The 16,748-nt window shown below is 46.9% G+C and overlaps 1 protein-coding gene across 1 annotated transcript in view; it reads right to left on the reverse strand.

The window, feature by feature from the left end:
- Window positions 1-16,748, reverse strand: part of CPOX (coproporphyrinogen oxidase) — a 128,755-nt gene that overhangs the window by 14,775 nt on the left and 97,232 nt on the right. The window lies entirely within an intron of this gene.

A 16,748-nucleotide genomic window follows, 5' to 3' on the forward strand; every position in this document is an offset into this window, starting at 1 on the left:
ATGTAATATGTGACATCATCAGCAGTGGATTGCGGGTGCGCAATATATAGTTAGTGCAACTAACTATATATGGAATTTCAATGGTTTTGTGTGAGTAAAATAAGGTTTTGTAAATGCGAATTCCTAACTATATATGGTCTATAACCTATGGTTTTTTCAGTGAATATATATATATATATATATATATATATATATATATATATATATATATATATAGTTGCTGCTAGGTGGGGATGCACTTACAGGTAGGAATTGATGCCAGCGCAAGGGCGCAACCTGCGAACAGAGTCTCTTTCCTGCCAGACACGTTTCGGGCCAACGCCCTCTTCAGTGGCAGCACATGTGACATGATGGCAAGCTGCAGGCACCAGTAAATACCCTCAGTAATTATGCACAGGTGTAAAACCTGAAGCAATGCTCTCTGGGACTGGTGGTTCTGTAAAACCCAAGTGGGTCGCCGCCGCCATTCGCATGCAAAAAAAGTATTAAAGGGATTGCCAATGTCCCCGCAAGCACCCCGGAAGTAAAGGCACCTCCTGTACCACAGAAAGCTGCCCAAGTAAGGCAGCTGTGGACCCGCATTTGTAAGCGGTAGTGCAACCCTGCGACCGGGCAGGCCGCAAAAAATGGAAAGAAAGAGTTGCCACTCTTATCAAATAAAGAGGCCCACCTCAATTGAAGAGATGACGCAGTACTACTTGGCTCACAGCTGCTTCCCCAAAATATGTCCCCCAAAAAATACCCAGCCCTCTGAAGGCCCAGGGACCCCATCACGAGGGTCCGCTAAACGTTTGAAAAAGCAGGGGGCCCACCCATGAGACAGAGCGGTTTTCCACAGGCAGGGAAACCAGTGTTTGCTCCAGCTTCACGGGAGCATTTTTTAATCTCCCGCCAAGTGGGAGCAATCACAAAGGGTGCTGCCAGCGGGCGAGAGCTTTGAAAATGCTCCCACCAGCTGGGAGCAGATATGTAATCTGTTTTCCTGCCCGCACAGATGCAGGCAGGAAGCAGATCAAAATATTTCTCCCACCTCCAAGGAACAGCATTAGTAGCTGCTTTGTAGGGACGAGAGCAATGCCGGCTCCTGCTGCACGCTGAGAGCCAGACTAGTCCGAAGGTGCTCTGGGGCTCCACTCGTGGCCCACAAGAAATGCATGGTGGGTGCCATGGTTGGGCACCAGCGCACCCACATTCAGTGATGTGGGGCCCGGAAGAGGGGGTTCCCGGGGCCGAAAAATCCTTGAGGAGGAGGCCACGTGACTCCCTGTCTTTTTAATTTTAGTAGTGGGACCAGGAGATGGTGTCCCCAGGGCCTAACCAGGTTCGGGGAGCGGGCCACATGGCCTCCCACTCCCCTTTATTTTAAGTAATAGTCCTGGGGGAGGGGGGCTCAGGGCCTTACAAGGCTCAGGAAGGTGCTACAGATCATGCTACCTAAGTGGTGAAAACTTTACAGATAGCCAAGCTTCTGAAGCAAAAGAATCAGATGTACACAGAGGACTGTGTGCACTAGGCATTAACCTATGTTAAGTAGACATTGCCATGCTGAGACAATTTGGTGTAATAACTCAAAGCTGCGTACAATACCTTTGCCCTGCTGGAAACTTTTTATGCAGGACCAAAAAACTTGTGTGGAACAAAATGACCATAAGTTATCGACTGTCACCTGCACACAAAGTTGCTTTTAAAACATGTTCTATACCTTTACAAATCTATTGTGCAATAGGAGCACATACCTTTTCTAAACACTTATATACGGATTAGCTGGACACAGGCTGCACACAATTAGGTAGAAAAGTAATCTAGTAATATGGTAGATTCCGGTCACTAGGTTAAGTATAAAACGAACAAATGCACTCATTGGATCATGTAATCAATGATGTCAGCAATGATGTAATTTGAGATGACATTAATGATGTCATAAATGAGGTCAAATATGAGGTCATAAGCAATACATGGCTGGGTGCAAGTTATAGTTAGCTTACTATATAACTGGTGAATTTGTGTGTGTTTTTCTTTTAGTTCAAAAAGCTTATGTTGTCACTGAAATATCCACCTAACAACATTACTTTAGCATTTGTTCATAATATATATATATATATATATATATATATATATATATATATATATATATATATATATATATATATATATATATATATATATATATATATATATATATATATATATTACCTACTGGCGGTCGCCAGTAGGTATATATAGTTAAGATTTTTTCTCTATGGGATTTTTGAAAATTCTATGTCTAATAACTTTGGCGTTTGTGGACGGAATTGGCTGAAATTTTCAGGTAAATGGCACATTTTGTTTCTGAGCAGCCCCTGAAAATTTGGGGGGGGGTTCATCAAGGGGGAGCCGAGAAAAAAGGGGGGTCCCTAAACGCGTTTTTCCCATGTTAATTTCATAGGGCGGTTGGCATCACTTTTAGCTCGAACGGCTGAATGGATTTGCATGAAACTTGGCAAAATTGTAGGGACTGTTAGCCCGATGTGCCTTTGCTAGGTCTCAATATATGTGCTCCAGTGGATTTTGATAAATTAACGTTCAAAAAAATATATATATCTGTGACAGCGCTCCGGGTAGCGCTCCGGTTCGCGTACTTGACGCGAAACGGAACTTCGCGAAGCGAAGCTGATTGGCTCTCCGGTGTCTGTCAACATTCTAAACAGTCCGGAGCGGCCGCCATCTTGTCTCTCGGTAGGATCGAGAGACAAGACGGGCGTGCATTGTACATGTCAGAGAAACGTCACAAGAATCGTCACATGTGGGTGGATGCATAGGGAAAGTTGCAGAATCAGCAGAAACCCTTGACCTGCATGCGCGCGCAACTAGCATGACGTGTAACTGGGGACTTTGACTTTAGAACTAGTAGAGGAGACTGGTGTCTGGAGTGTCAGGGCAACCTGTACCTATAGCATATCTAGTATCTTATGTTTGGAGGATGTAGTGTCTGAAGTAAAGGTCTCTCGGGCAGGGGCCATCCAATACTGAATGCTGGTGCGTGCATACGTGTCTTGGTGCAACGTGCGGAGCCATGGGCCTACCATGGTAACGGATTCAGTAAATCACTTGCAAGGAGGACAGAAAAGGCCGGGCCCTTTGCTCTGCAGCCGGGAATATGTTTACCTATTTCACTAGACTGGAATGTGTTTGAGGAGGCTGAGCAGATAACTGTAGGCAAAACATGAATTTGGCAGGTAGTCCAGGCCGAGCCGGGCACCGCTGCGCTGGCAGGAAGTAAGGCAGGGGTCAGGGATGCGTACAGCTTTCGGAGACAGGAGAGATGAGGCAAAGAGGCCTCGTTTAAGGGCCTAGCTCGACTGGGCCAGGAAACATGGAGAAAACGTGTGCGAATTTCAGAAGTGCACCATGTAAAGACGTTCGCACCGTATGCCTAGAAGCCTAATTAACGGGATTTCTTTGCATGACTGGATAGCTAACATGTTAAGTAAGGATGGACGCAAATGTATTTGCGTCTTTCTAGCATGTACAGAACGAAAGTTACACGACATACATGGAACATGGGTGCATGGATAGGGTGCGAGTGGGGGACACATTAGCTACCTGAAAATTTCTTTTACCTCAAGTACCCTTCCCCGCCCGCCATGTGCACAAAGACCGCATACATCCCCCATAACGTCAAGGCTAAGTAACTAGAACGTCATAAGGAGTTGCAGTCGCTCCCATACTGGCGCCATTTTGGTCGAGGCCAGGCAGGTCTAGAGTATAGTTTAATGTCTCCAATAAGTAGCGGCAGGACCAGAATTACATTTATGAAGAATGTTGAAGAGTAGTATGTTGAAAATCTGAAGCCATCGTTCTACAAACTCTCAACCAGCCTTGGATGGAAAAATCCTGAAGAATGTACAAACTGAAAACCAGTTTTTGTCTGCATAGCATCAGCAGCAACACTTGAGTCAGCTTTGTGTGAAGCCGCCATCTTGATCCAATCAATACCGTCCCCTTGCACACATTCAGGGACCAGGCCGCAGGACGTGTCTTCAGATCAAACTGATTGAGGGACAAGGTCCAGAATGGAAGAGTCACCAAAAGGCAAAAAGTTCCGCCGGACCCCGGGAGATGGCCGCCTATGTCGGGGGGCGATCTCAGGCCACACCAGGGCAACAAGACTTGGGGAGGGGGCAGGAGCCAAGCACCCCCTCCCAGTCCGCGCTACCACACCGCCCCTCGGGGGCCTCCGTCAAGCGGTTCAGGGAGGCACCGCAGGTAGCGGTTCTTCAGATCAGTGGCTCTCACCGGCACGGCTCCCCTCCGTTAGCAGCGATCGTTGGCGCTGTGGTTGCGGCCGGAGGCCCCGCCTAGTCTACGCCCCGGCCTCTCCATGTCATAGGCCGCAAGAGTGGGCGCAACTCTGCTGGCCGAGCGAGAAATACCGTCCCCCTGCACACATTCAGGGACCAGGCCGCATTGCGAGGGCACCGCAGGACGTGTCTTCAGGTCAAACGGATTGTGGGACAAGGTCCAGAATGGAAGAGTCGCTGTACCGCAAGAGTGGGTGAAATTTAGCCGGATGGCGGGTGAGACGCTGTAATAGCAAGAGCAGGCGCAACTCAGCTGGCAGAGGGAGACTTGGGGAGGGGGCAGGGGCTAAGCGCCCCCTCCCAGTCTGCGCCACCACACCGCCCCTGGGGGGCCTCCGTCAAGCTGTTCAGGGAGGCACCGCAGGCAGCTGTTCTTCAGATCAGTGGCTCTCACCGGCAAGGCTCCCCTCCGTCAGCAGCAATCGTTGGCGCTGTGGTTGCGGCCGGAGGCCCCGCCTGGTCAACGCCCCGGCCTCTCCATGTCGTAGGCTGCAAGAGTGGGCGAAACTCAGCTGGCCGAGCGAGACTTGGGGAGGGGGCAGGAGCCAAGCGCCCCTTCCCAGTCCGCGCCACCACACCGCCCCTTGGGGGCCTCCGTCAAGCGGCTCAGGAAAGCACCGCAGGCAGCGGTTCTTCAGATCACAACAGAGTCTCATGCTCGATCGATTGAGTTGGCCGAATCAGGCAACAAGAAGGTGTGGGAGGGGGGCACCTCTTGCTCAACCACCACCTGAGGAGGTGGTACTCTCTTCCTAAGAGGTGGTGGTGGTGGTGGGGATGCACCAGCTGAAGCTACAACACTTGCTATTGCTAAGTGATGAAAAAAGGTCTTCCTCTCACAAAGATGAAAGTCAGAGTGAGGAAACAAGGAGGGGTTTTCATCATTTGGGAGAAAAAATAGCTCTAAACCAATGAAAAGTGTTATTTTTAGGTCACATGACCTAGCCTTACATCATTAGGAACCCAAAAGTGAAATGAAGCAATGAAAAGTTTTATTAACAAGTCACATGACCTGTTAAGCTTGCGTTACGCGCTCCGCGCCGCGCCCCGGATCGCTTCTGGGAAGCTGCGCTTCGCGCCTCGCGCACCGGAGCACTTCCGGGTGCGCTAACGCGGCGCGTCATATGACAGAAGGGACAGGCAACAAGAACCATCAGTCAAAGAGGGGAGGGCAAGTTCTTCTCTACCGGGTCACGTTGGGGCTCCACCGGAATTGATCGAATTGGTAGTCTACAGTGTTTCTGGATGTTCCAGACTGAAGCTTGCGTCAGCATGAGAGCATTCCGTGGCTACGTCGTGGCCATTCCGCGAGCAATCATGGCAGTCGCTCCCCACCGGAAGTCTGCGGGAGTCGGGGGCCCCGGTGACTCTTGTAGAATCTTCAAGGCTGAGGGGACGCTTTTGGGAATGGGGCCCATGCCCTAGCAGTCAAGCGTCCGAGTTCCAGGGTTGCCCAGAGCCATCCTTGCAGGCCAGGCCCAAGTCTGTGGAGCCGACCGCCATTTCCTGAGCTCCGTGGCAGCCGCCTGTCGCTGCACCGCAAGAGTGGGTGCAATTCATCCGGATGGCGGGTGAGACGCTGTAATAACAAGAGCAGGCGCAATTCAGCTGGCCGAGCGAGGCCCTGTGCCGCAGGAGCGGGCGCAACTCAGGTGGCCGAGTGAAGCGCTGGGGTGTAGCTGAGAAACCTCCACCTGGGGAGGTGGGGGAGGCTCGTTCGCGCCGCCTCTCCCTTCCAGTGCACCCCACGCCGTCTCCTGGCGCAGGTATATGTGATGGTTGGACCAGGGCACCGCAGGACGTGTCTTCAGGTCAAACGGATTGTGGGACAAGGTCCAGAATGGAAGAGTCACCAAAAGGCAACAAGTTCCGCCTGACCCCGGGAGCCGACCGCCTATGTCGGGGGCGATCTCAGGCCACACCAGGAAACAAGACTTGGGGAGGGGGCACGAGTCAAGCGCCCCCTCCGAGTCCACGCCAGCACACCTCCCCTCGGGGGCCTCCTTCAAGCGGCTCAGGGAGGCACCGCAGGCAGCGGTTCTTCAGATCAGTGGCTGTCACCGGCAAGGCTCCCCTCCGTCAGCAGCGATCGTTGGCGCTGTGGTTGCGGCCGGAGGCCCCGCCTAGTCAACGCCCTGGCCTCTCCATCTCGTAGGCCGCAGAGTAGTCGGGGAGAAATCCCGGGAACGGCGGCATGCATTTGGATCGATGTTGCAGCAGGCTGCCATGTAAATAGTTATTTAATAAAACGTTTTACCCTGTTACTTTGCTCGTGTGTTGTATATATTTATAATATTTGCATAGGGTTTGTCTTTGTTTTGGGCGGGGTGGGCGGCGGAGCCGAGCTGTCTTGCAGCCATCATGGCGTCGAGCTCAGTTCCTCTCACTAGTTTCATATTTCTCATGAGGGGTTGTTCATAATGTTTCTATTTTAGCGAGGTCAAAAAGAGATCCCATTAGTGGCCTACTGATTTTGCTTGATTCCTTTAGTTTTTTCTAACGATTTTTCACTATCTGCAAAGACTAAACAGAGTATTGCGACTCTGTACTTGTTTGTAAATAGAAAATGAACCAAAGAAAACCAATTACAAAACAGTAAATGCTTGGATAACAATCAATCAAATGGAGAGGGAAGCAGGCACGACGGATTACAACGGGGGCAAAGGCCTGCGTTACCTACCCTTCACTATCTGCAAAGAGAGAATACTCCTAAAAGAAAAGAGGGGGGGGCAGCGTTCAAAGCACATCAGCGTGCATAGACACGAAAATGTTTTTACCTACCACGTACTTGACATTTTACAGCTTTTGATATTTGCTATTAAAAAAACATTGAAATTCACTGAAAAAACCATAGGTTATAGACCATATATAGTTAGGAATTAGCATTTACAGAACCTTGAAAATTCACTGAAAAAACCATGGGTTATATAGACCATATATAGTTAGGAATTAGCATTTACAAAACCTTGAAAATTCACTGAAAAAACCATGGGTTATAGGCCATATATAGTTAGGAATTAGCATTTACAAAACCTTGAAAATTCACTGAAAAAACCATAGGTTATAGACCATATATAGTTAGGAATTAGCATTTACAAAACCTTGAAAATTCACTGAAAAAACCATGGGTTATAGACCATATATAGTTAGGAATTAGCATTTACAAAACCTTATTTTACTCACACAAAACCATTGAAATTCCATATATAGTTGGTTGCACTAACTATATATCGCGCACCCGCAATCCACTGCTGATGTCACATATTACATCATTCATGACATGGTCAGTGACATCACTGATGACATCACTGATGACAACTCAAATTACATCACTGATCACAAATAAACTGATGACATCATCCAGTGACTGTATGTTTCTGTAAAGTTAAAATATGTCTTACATTTTGAAGAATGAGTGGATGTATAAGTGTCTGGATGAAGGATTTAGTAGATGCATGACAGACTGTATGAGAGAGTGATTAAATGTGTCTCACTGAGTGCATGGGTTAGTGACTAAACTGTCTTAATTTGTGCATCATTATGTCTTTTGTTCTGTAAACTGCTGCTAATTCCTAACTATATATGGTCTATAACCCATGGTTTTTTCAGTGAATATATATATATATATGTATATATATCCATATATCCAACTGGGTTTCTAGTTAGGGTCTTGTTTCCATAGGAAAAGTGTTTTTTGACTTGGCTATAACTTTGGCGTCTTTTGACCACCCTTCATGAAATTTCCCCCAAAAAGTGTCAAGGAGGGATTTATTGGTATAGAAAGTTTAGGCATGATCCGTGCAGTGGGGACCGAGAATTTTGTGCGTGAAATAATGTTGTATTTGTAGTGTTAATTCCCATAGGAACCTTTAGCCACACTTCCAGCCCAAACCGTTGAACGGACTTACGCGAAATTTGGAAGGGAGGTACATGTCAGTTCAAGGAAGTGCCTTTTGCCCATTTGGTGTAATCCGTTCAGTAGTTGATGAGAAATTTAAGTTTAAAATTATAGTGATATCTCTGGCAGCAGATATTTTGCAGTGGTTTTGTGATGAATCGCTAATGCACGTGCCAAAGGGAATGCTCTGATTGGCTGGACGCAACCTAAACAGAAAGTTATAGCCGTCATTTTATCCATTGGAAACTATTCCCGGGGCTGAACATTTTTTGAAAAAGCTAACATAAGGGGTCAGAGTAGAGTTACTCTGACCCCTTCTTTGAGAAATGCGGGTGTTAATATCAAAAGTTATGTGTCCAAAATAGATTTTTTTTTTAAAGCACACGATATTCAGGACACAGCGACCGCCAGCGCCCTCCCTTGTACCATCGCAGGGGCATCGTGACTATCAACATCGTCGCGAGTATTGGTGAAAATATAAAAAAAATATATATCAGTGAATCATTAATACGCATTGTTATAGAGATATTGAGATTTTTGAAAATGTTTTATTTGAGTTATTTATATAGTGAATTATCTACTGTGATGGTTAGAATTAATTATATAGTTATACTTTTTGGATGTGTTGGTGGCCATTGTGTGTCTGCTTTTGTTTCCCTTCTACAGAGCGTGTCCGCGGGAATCCTGAGCACCGATGCCATCGCAGTCTCAGCAAAAAGATAAAATGGGTTTTAGAGATGGTTTTTATTGACGCTCTCTAGAAAAACATGACTTTAGAGAGTACTGTAAGACACCCCTAATGTGTAAAATACTTTAGTATGTGTCGATATATGTGTTTTAGACTTTATGGAAAAGGCCCGATTGTCACAGTTAGAGGTCATTGCGACATACAGAATAACCGTGAAAACAGAAAATAGGTTTACGAGATGGTTTTTTAAGAAACTTAATACAAAAATATGAGTTTAAATATGCTTTGACAAAAGTATGTATATAGTAATTTGTGTAGGGCAATGTTCAGAATGGATTTTTTTACATATTATTTTTGAATGTGTTGGGTGGTCATTAAATTCTGCTTTTGTTTTCCATTTTTGAGACGTTGTCACAAAGATCTCCAAAAACAAAAACAAAAAAAAGATACACCACCACAATGCACTGCTCATAACCTCACATATTACATCAGGCTTGACATGGTCTCATTAGAACTGATGTACGCAAATGATCTTGTAGACCCCCCTGCAGATTTCAGACCCACTTTCCATGGTAGAGGTTGTTCAAGCACTATAGATTTTATTTTATGTTCCTATATTTTAAAGGGCAAACTCCTTAAGTTTACCACAGGCTCAGAGATCTCAGGTGACCACTTCCCAAACAGTATCATCCTTAAGATAACCATGGACGACTCTCATTCTAAAGAGTTTACTGACCCAGAAATCTTTGGCCATAGATAGAACCAATGGATTTTCTGTAAAATGGTCCAAGATTGATCCCACAATAATTACCAATAAGGTTATATCCAAGGCACTTCCCTGGATAAATACCTGTTTGGTGGATGAATCCCCACCTGAGCTGATTATATCTAGTTTCCAGGAGATTCTAAAAGTTATACAGGTCGAACTATTCCGTCATCACAAACCTGGCAATCAGACTTCTCCAAGATGGTTTAACTTGGCCTGTCAGAAAGCATTATCTGCCTTAAAAAAGGCATTACATAATCCAGTTAGAGACAAAAATGAAATAGCTAAACTTAGAATAGAGTACAAACCGGCCCAAATTAATTGTAAAAAGGATCACAAGAAAAAACTATGGGCCCAATTACACGCGAGCTGCCGAAGTAAGGACAGCTCCCAGTTTTGGCGTGTAGTCAAATCCCCTTTCTTGGCTGATGTAAACTCACATCAGCACTTGGACGTGGCTGTGACCGCAGACGAGTGGGTGACCCACTTTTCAAAGATCTTCAGTGGTTCCCCCTCGGTCTGCACTACACAGGCCAAGTTGACAGCTGATCCTCCCAAGACGCAGGTATACCCAATAGACCTCCACTTCAGCCTAAGTGAGATTATACAAGCTTTATCTTCCTCAAAAACTGGAAAGGCTCCTGGCCCTGACGGAGTCCCTCTTGACATCTTTGTTACCAACATAGATCTGTGGTCCCCCATCGTCACCCAGGTGATGGCGGCGGTATCAAAAATTGGTCTAATAGACTCCTGGTCCTCTTCCATACTCCTTCCAATTTTCAAAAAGGGTGATAGAAACAATCCAGCCTGTTACAGGCCTATTTCCCTCCTGGATTCCATGGGGAAGGTCGCGGGACGTCTAATCCTGGAACATCTTCAGGATTGGGCGTCAGAGAACAACATCGTGACCGACCTTCAGTATGGTTTCCAGGAGGGGCTTGGTACTGTTGAACAGGCTCTAAATTTAACCCTTCTAATAGGCAAGTATGTGGGGGCAAAAGGGGGTAACCTATACCTGGTTTACGACGACCTCAGTGCGGCGTTTGACTGCGTGATACATGCCAGGTTGTGGTCCATCCTAGAAGAATTGGGTGTTGATCCCTCACTCATCAAGTTTCTGCGTGAGCTTTACTCCGACGCCACGGCCTGTGTAAGATACGGGATAGGCGGAGAACTCTCACCCTCATTTCCAATAACAAGAGGAGTCAGGCAGGGCTGCGTCCTGGCTCCCTTTTTGTTTAATCTATATCATGGAAACAGCCATGTTAGCAAGGAACCAGGACCTACCTACTATTAACCATCGCCCTATCCCTGCATTACTCTATGCTGATGACTCCGTCATACTAGCCAGAACATTAGTTCAGCTACAAAAACAACTGGACAAATATTGCCAGTTCATGCTCTCTCTGGGGCTAAAAGTGAATAAAAGCAAAACCTTTCTTATGTATACAGGACCCAAGGTAAAGAATCCTAAACCCCTTTATATTGAGCAAGTTAGATTAGAACGAGCTAGGGAATACCTTTACTTAGGTATTTTCATTGACGACCAATTATCTTGGAAAAGAGCGACGGCAAGCAGGAAGCTGCTCTATCAGAGAGCGACTTCGGCGCTTGTCTCTTTTTCTAGGAAATTGGGCAAACCTGCCCCATCTGAGTTGCTAAAAATGTATCATGCTAAATACCACAGCATAGCAACATATGGCGCAGGCGTCTGGGGCTATGTACCCACAGACGAATTGCAAAAAGTCCAAAACGGCTTCTTAAAATACCTACTGGCACTTCCACAGAGTGCTCCAATTTACGGTTGCCATATCGAGCTTGGCATTGACTATCTTTCAGATAACATCAAATGTCAGCCAATTCTCTTATGGCACCGTATCTGGAACAAGCCACAATGCCACCTAACACGCTCCTTGATCTCGGACTGCTTAAAAATGGTGTGCTGGAAGAAAATTCCATGTTTAACGTATGTTTTTAATTTCTTAGAGGACTTGAACCGCACACAATACTTCACTGAGCCTTCCTCGTTGGTTGATATAAGCAGAAGTGCTTTGAAAAACCTATGCCTTAACCACCTAAGGGAATTACGCCTTTCTCGTGAAGTAACCAAGCAAACAAATGTGCAAGTACTGATGGTCCAAGTTTCCCCTGGTATCCAGACCTACCATACCTTTTACCTATCCAACTACGAAAAATATTTACTAACTAGGTTTCGTTTTAATGTCTTTTTTCGTCTTGTCACTTTTCCCACTGTGTCAAACTGGTCCCATGACCTAGCCAAATGTCCGTGTGACCAAGTCTCTCCCCAATCGACTATCCATCTTATTTTGTTTTGTCGATACTATGACCAAGCGCGCAGGCGTTGGATTATCCCACTTCTGCGCCAAATGGGGTTGAGGACCTGTCGTCCAGCATTTTTGGCACTCCAGCTGTTAGATTCACAATATGTGGCAAAGAACGTAGCTCTTTTTCTAAAATCATGTTTAACGACTCGCAGTAAAATGGGGATAATGTCTAATTGAATTTATGTTTATCTGAATTAATTTGTATATAGATTTTATGTAAAGTCTTTTTATATATTATTTTGTAATGCAATATTGTGATTTTACGTAACTGTATTTAAATTGTATGATGTACTTTTTATGATTATCTAAATGTTAATCGAATAAAAGTTTTGAACTGAAACTGACATGGTCAGTGACATCACTGATGACACCTCAAGTGACATCACTGATATCATCCAGTGGGTGAGTGTTTTCTAAACGTTTCTGCGTGTTAAAGGTATATACTAAGATAATACAAAACTTAATAGGTATAGTTTATGCTACTACTAAAGAGTAATATTTGTAACATGTGAGTAGCTAAGTGGCTCTGTGGGTGTGAGAGTGATTGCATGAGTAGCTGTATGAGGGGCTGTATAGGTGAATGATGAGGTGTGTCAGTGGCTGTATGGATGAATGAGTAGATGTATACGTGCTGTGTGGATGGGTGCCTGGGTGTGTGAGTGACTGTATGGGTGAGCGAATATGAGAGTGGCTGCTATGGTGAGTGTGTGCTTGTATCAGTGACTGTGTAGGTGAGTGTGTGCTTGTGTCAGTGACTATGTAGGTGAGTGAGTACATCTGCTAGCATCTGTTTGAGGGAGTGGCTGTATGGGTGAGTGAGCAGGTGTCCGAGTAGCTGTATGGGTGACTGAGTCAGCATAAGTGGCTGTATGGGTGTATGTCTGATATGTAAGTGTCTATATGTCTGAGTGGCTGTATTGGTGAGTGGATGTGTGAGTAGCTCTAAAAATCAGTGAGTGGATGTGCGAGTACTTGCAAGAGTGGGAAACATCATTTACTACGAAGTCATTACCACGCGTTACGTTTACTACGGGTAACTTACCACGCAAACGTCTTTTGAACGCAGGTGCATTCCACGACCATCTTTAACACGCAACGATCAATCCTTCCAGTCTTCCTTCATCCTGCGTGTCCATCATTTAGAAAAAGGAAAAATAAAAAAAGGAGGCTTGGGTGGCTGGGGGGGGGGGGGCCCCCCCCAAAATGAACAAGCGGAATGTAAAAAAAAAAAAAAAGAAGAAAACTTAGAAAAAAAAGATAACTGTCTCTGACGATTAAGGAAAGAGCCGACCCAGGGACGTGGCGTGTACGTCATTATAGAAGTCCTATCTCTATTTTTAAAGACGTGTTACTTTTGACGCTAGTTTCCGTGAAGGGCTGCTGGTGAAAGGCGTGGAGAGGTGAGATAATGATCAAAAGATAAAACTTAAAAAATAAATTAAGCGCATTGTAAATTAAAACAAATTTAAAATGTAAGGTAATATGTAGTATTGGTGTGATATAAACAACAATATTTTACTTTGTTCAGCAGTTTTGAAAATGTTTTTGTAGCCTATCAGCATCCTTATGTAAATTTAGAAGGGACGTAAGAGGTTAGTTAACGTAAAATTTGCGGAGTAGAATCCTGCGTTATCAATTGCTGCGTGATAAAGACACATGCGAAGTAAAATTTGCGTGGTAAAGCCATGCGTGGTACAGGTAAGCGTTGTATAATCATATATTCGCAAGAGTCTGTAAATGGGTTTGTGAGTGGTTGTGTGGGAGTGGGTGTATGTGAGGTTATAAAGAGGTGTGAATAGGTGTGTGAGTGGTCCTAAGGACGATGTCATCAGTGATGTCAAGACTGATGCAGCATGAGCAGAGAATTGCAGGGGCGTAAGTTATAGTTAGCTCATGTTACTATAACTGCTGAATTTTACTGGCTTTGCACAAGTGAAATGTGTGTCTAAATATTATGTCCATGTAACCTTTGAGATATATATATATATATATATGCAAGGAACCTTCTTCGAACAAAAGAAGAACAGAGACCCTTGGGGAAACGTTTGGAGGCTTTTAATGTCAACATTTGGCGGATGCATTTCTGGCCGATGTTTTGCCGTCTTCAGCGCCCAAGCCTCCACAGGTAAGTGTGCACCTTAGCCGAAGTCCCTCCTCTCTTTTAACTTGCTGTACCAAGTCTGCACCGCCCCCGGTGTTTCAACTCAGCAAACCTGTGTAGCCTCCCTTGTGCTCTGGGAAACTACACATCCCAGAATCCCCCGTAGAGAGTCCCTGGCGGTTGTTGCTGGGGGGGTGGAAAGTTGTTACCAACCACTGTGCGTCCATGAGGGAGGATGGCAAAAGTGCGCCCTGGGACACACCAACATCGTGCTGATGCGATTCCTGGCTTCGATGTCCATAGCAAAACCTCCTCCGTCTCCCCATGCCGCCTCCGCCTCTGATTCCAGGAGTCAATGTGGCAGTGGCTGCAGAACTGTGTCCGCCGCCCAACACGGGGTCCGATTGACCTCGCTCCTGCCATCTTACTTTCCCTTGGTCTCCGAGGCAGGCTTAGGACAGTCCAAACACCTTTGGAAAACGAAGAACTTAACAGTTCACGCCCGTGTAGTCCAAGCCCAGGATGGTGAGGCGGGGTCTCTGTAAACGCGCCACAGACAGACGCGTGGGTATGTGCAAGGAACCTTCTTCGAACAAAAGAAGAACAGAGACCCTTGGGGAAACGTTTGGAGGCTTTTAATGTCAACATTTGGCGGATGCATTTCTGGCCGATGTTTTGCCGTCTTCAGCGCCCAAGCCTCCACAGGTAAGTGTGCACCTTAGCCGAAGTCCCTCCTCTCTTTTAACTTGCTGTACCAAGTCTGCACCGCCCCCGGTGTTTCAACTCAGCAAACCTGTGTAGCCTCCCTTGTGCTCTGGGAAACTACACATCCCAGAATCCCCCGTAGAGAGTCCCTGGCGGTTGTTGCTGGGGGGGTGGAAAGTTGTTACCAACCACTGTGCGTCCATGAGGGAGGATGGCAAAAGTGCGCCCTGGGACACACCAACATCGTGCTGATGCGATTCCTGGCTTCGATGTCCACAGCAAAACCTCCTCCGTCTCCCCATGCCGCCTCCGCCTCTGATTCCAGGAGTCAATGTGGCAGTGGCTGCAGAACCGTGTCCGCCGCCCAACACGGGGTCCGATTGACCTCGCTCCTGCCATCTTACTTTCCCTTGGTCTCCGAGGCAGGCTTAGGACAGTCCAAACACCTTTGGAAAACGAAGAACTTAACAGTTCACGCCCGTGTAGTCCAAGCCCAGGATGGTGAGGCGGGGTCTCTGTAAACGCGCCACAGACAGACGCGTGGGTATGTGCAAGGAACCTTCTTCGAACAAAAGAAGAACAGAGACCCTTGGGGAAACGTTTGGAGGCTTTTAATGTCAACATTTGGCGGATGCATTTCTGGTCGATGTTTTGCCGTCTTCAGCGCCCAAGCCTCCACAGGTAAGTGTGCACCTTAGCCGAAGTCCCTCCTCTCTTTTAACTTGCTGTACCAAGTCTGCACCGCCCCCGGTGTTTCAACTCAGCAAACCTGTGTAGCCTCCCTTGTGCTCTGGGAAACTACACATCCCAGAATCCCCCGTAGAGAGTCCCTGGCGGTTGTTGCTGGGGGGGTGGAAAGTTGTTACCAACCACTGTGCGTCCATGAGGGAGGATGGCAAAAGTGCGCCCTGGGACACACCAACATCGTGCTGATGCGATTCCTGGCTTCGATGTCCACAGCAAAACCTCCTCCGTCTCCCCATGCCGCCTCCGCCTCTGATTCCAGGAGTCAATGTGGCAGTGGCTGCAGAACCGTGTCCGCCGCCCAACACGGGGTCCGATTGACCTCGCTCCTGCCATCTTACTTTCCCTTGGTCTCCGAGGCAGGCTTAGGACAGTCCAAACACCTTTGGAAAACGAAGAACTTAACAGTTCACGCCCGTGTAGTCCAAGCCCAGGATGGTGAGGCGGGGTCTCTGTAAACGCGCCACAGACAGACGCGTGGGTATGTGCAAGGAACCTTCTTCGAACAAAAGAAGAACAGAGACCCTTGGGGAAACGTTTGGAGGCTTTTAATGTCAACATTTGGCGGATGCATTTCTGGCCGATGTTTTGCCGTCTTCAGCGCCCAAGCCTCCACAGGTAAGTGTGCACCTTAGCCGAAGTCCCTCCTCTCTTTTAACTTGCTGTACCAAGTCTGCACCGCCCCCGGTGTTTCAACTCAGCAAACCTGTGTAGCCTCCCTTGTGCTCTGGGAAACTACACATCCCAGAATCCCCCGTAGAGAGTCCCTGGCGGTTGTTGCTGGGGGGGTGGAAAGTTGTTACCAACCACTGTGCGTCCATGAGGGAGGATGGCAAAAGTGCGCCCTGGGACACACCAACATCGTGCTGATGCGATTCCTGGCTTCGATGTCCACAGCAAAACCTCCTCCGTCTCCCCATGCCGCCTCCGCCTCTGATTCCAGGAGTCAATGTGGCAGTGGCTGCAGAACCGTGTCCGCCGCCCAACACGGGGTCCGATTGACCTCGCTCCTGCCATCTTACTTTCCCTTGGTCTCCGAGGCAGGCTTAGGACAGTCCAAACACCTTTGGAAAACGAAGAACTTAACAGTTCACGCCCGTGTAGTCCAAGCCCAGGATGGTGAGGCGGGGTCTCTGTAAACGCGCCACAGACAGACGCGTG

Source organism: Lissotriton vulgaris, chromosome 8, assembly GCF_964263255.1.
Source record: "Lissotriton vulgaris chromosome 8, aLisVul1.2, whole genome shotgun sequence".
Classification (NCBI taxonomy): domain Eukaryota; kingdom Metazoa; phylum Chordata; class Amphibia; order Caudata; family Salamandridae; genus Lissotriton; species Lissotriton vulgaris.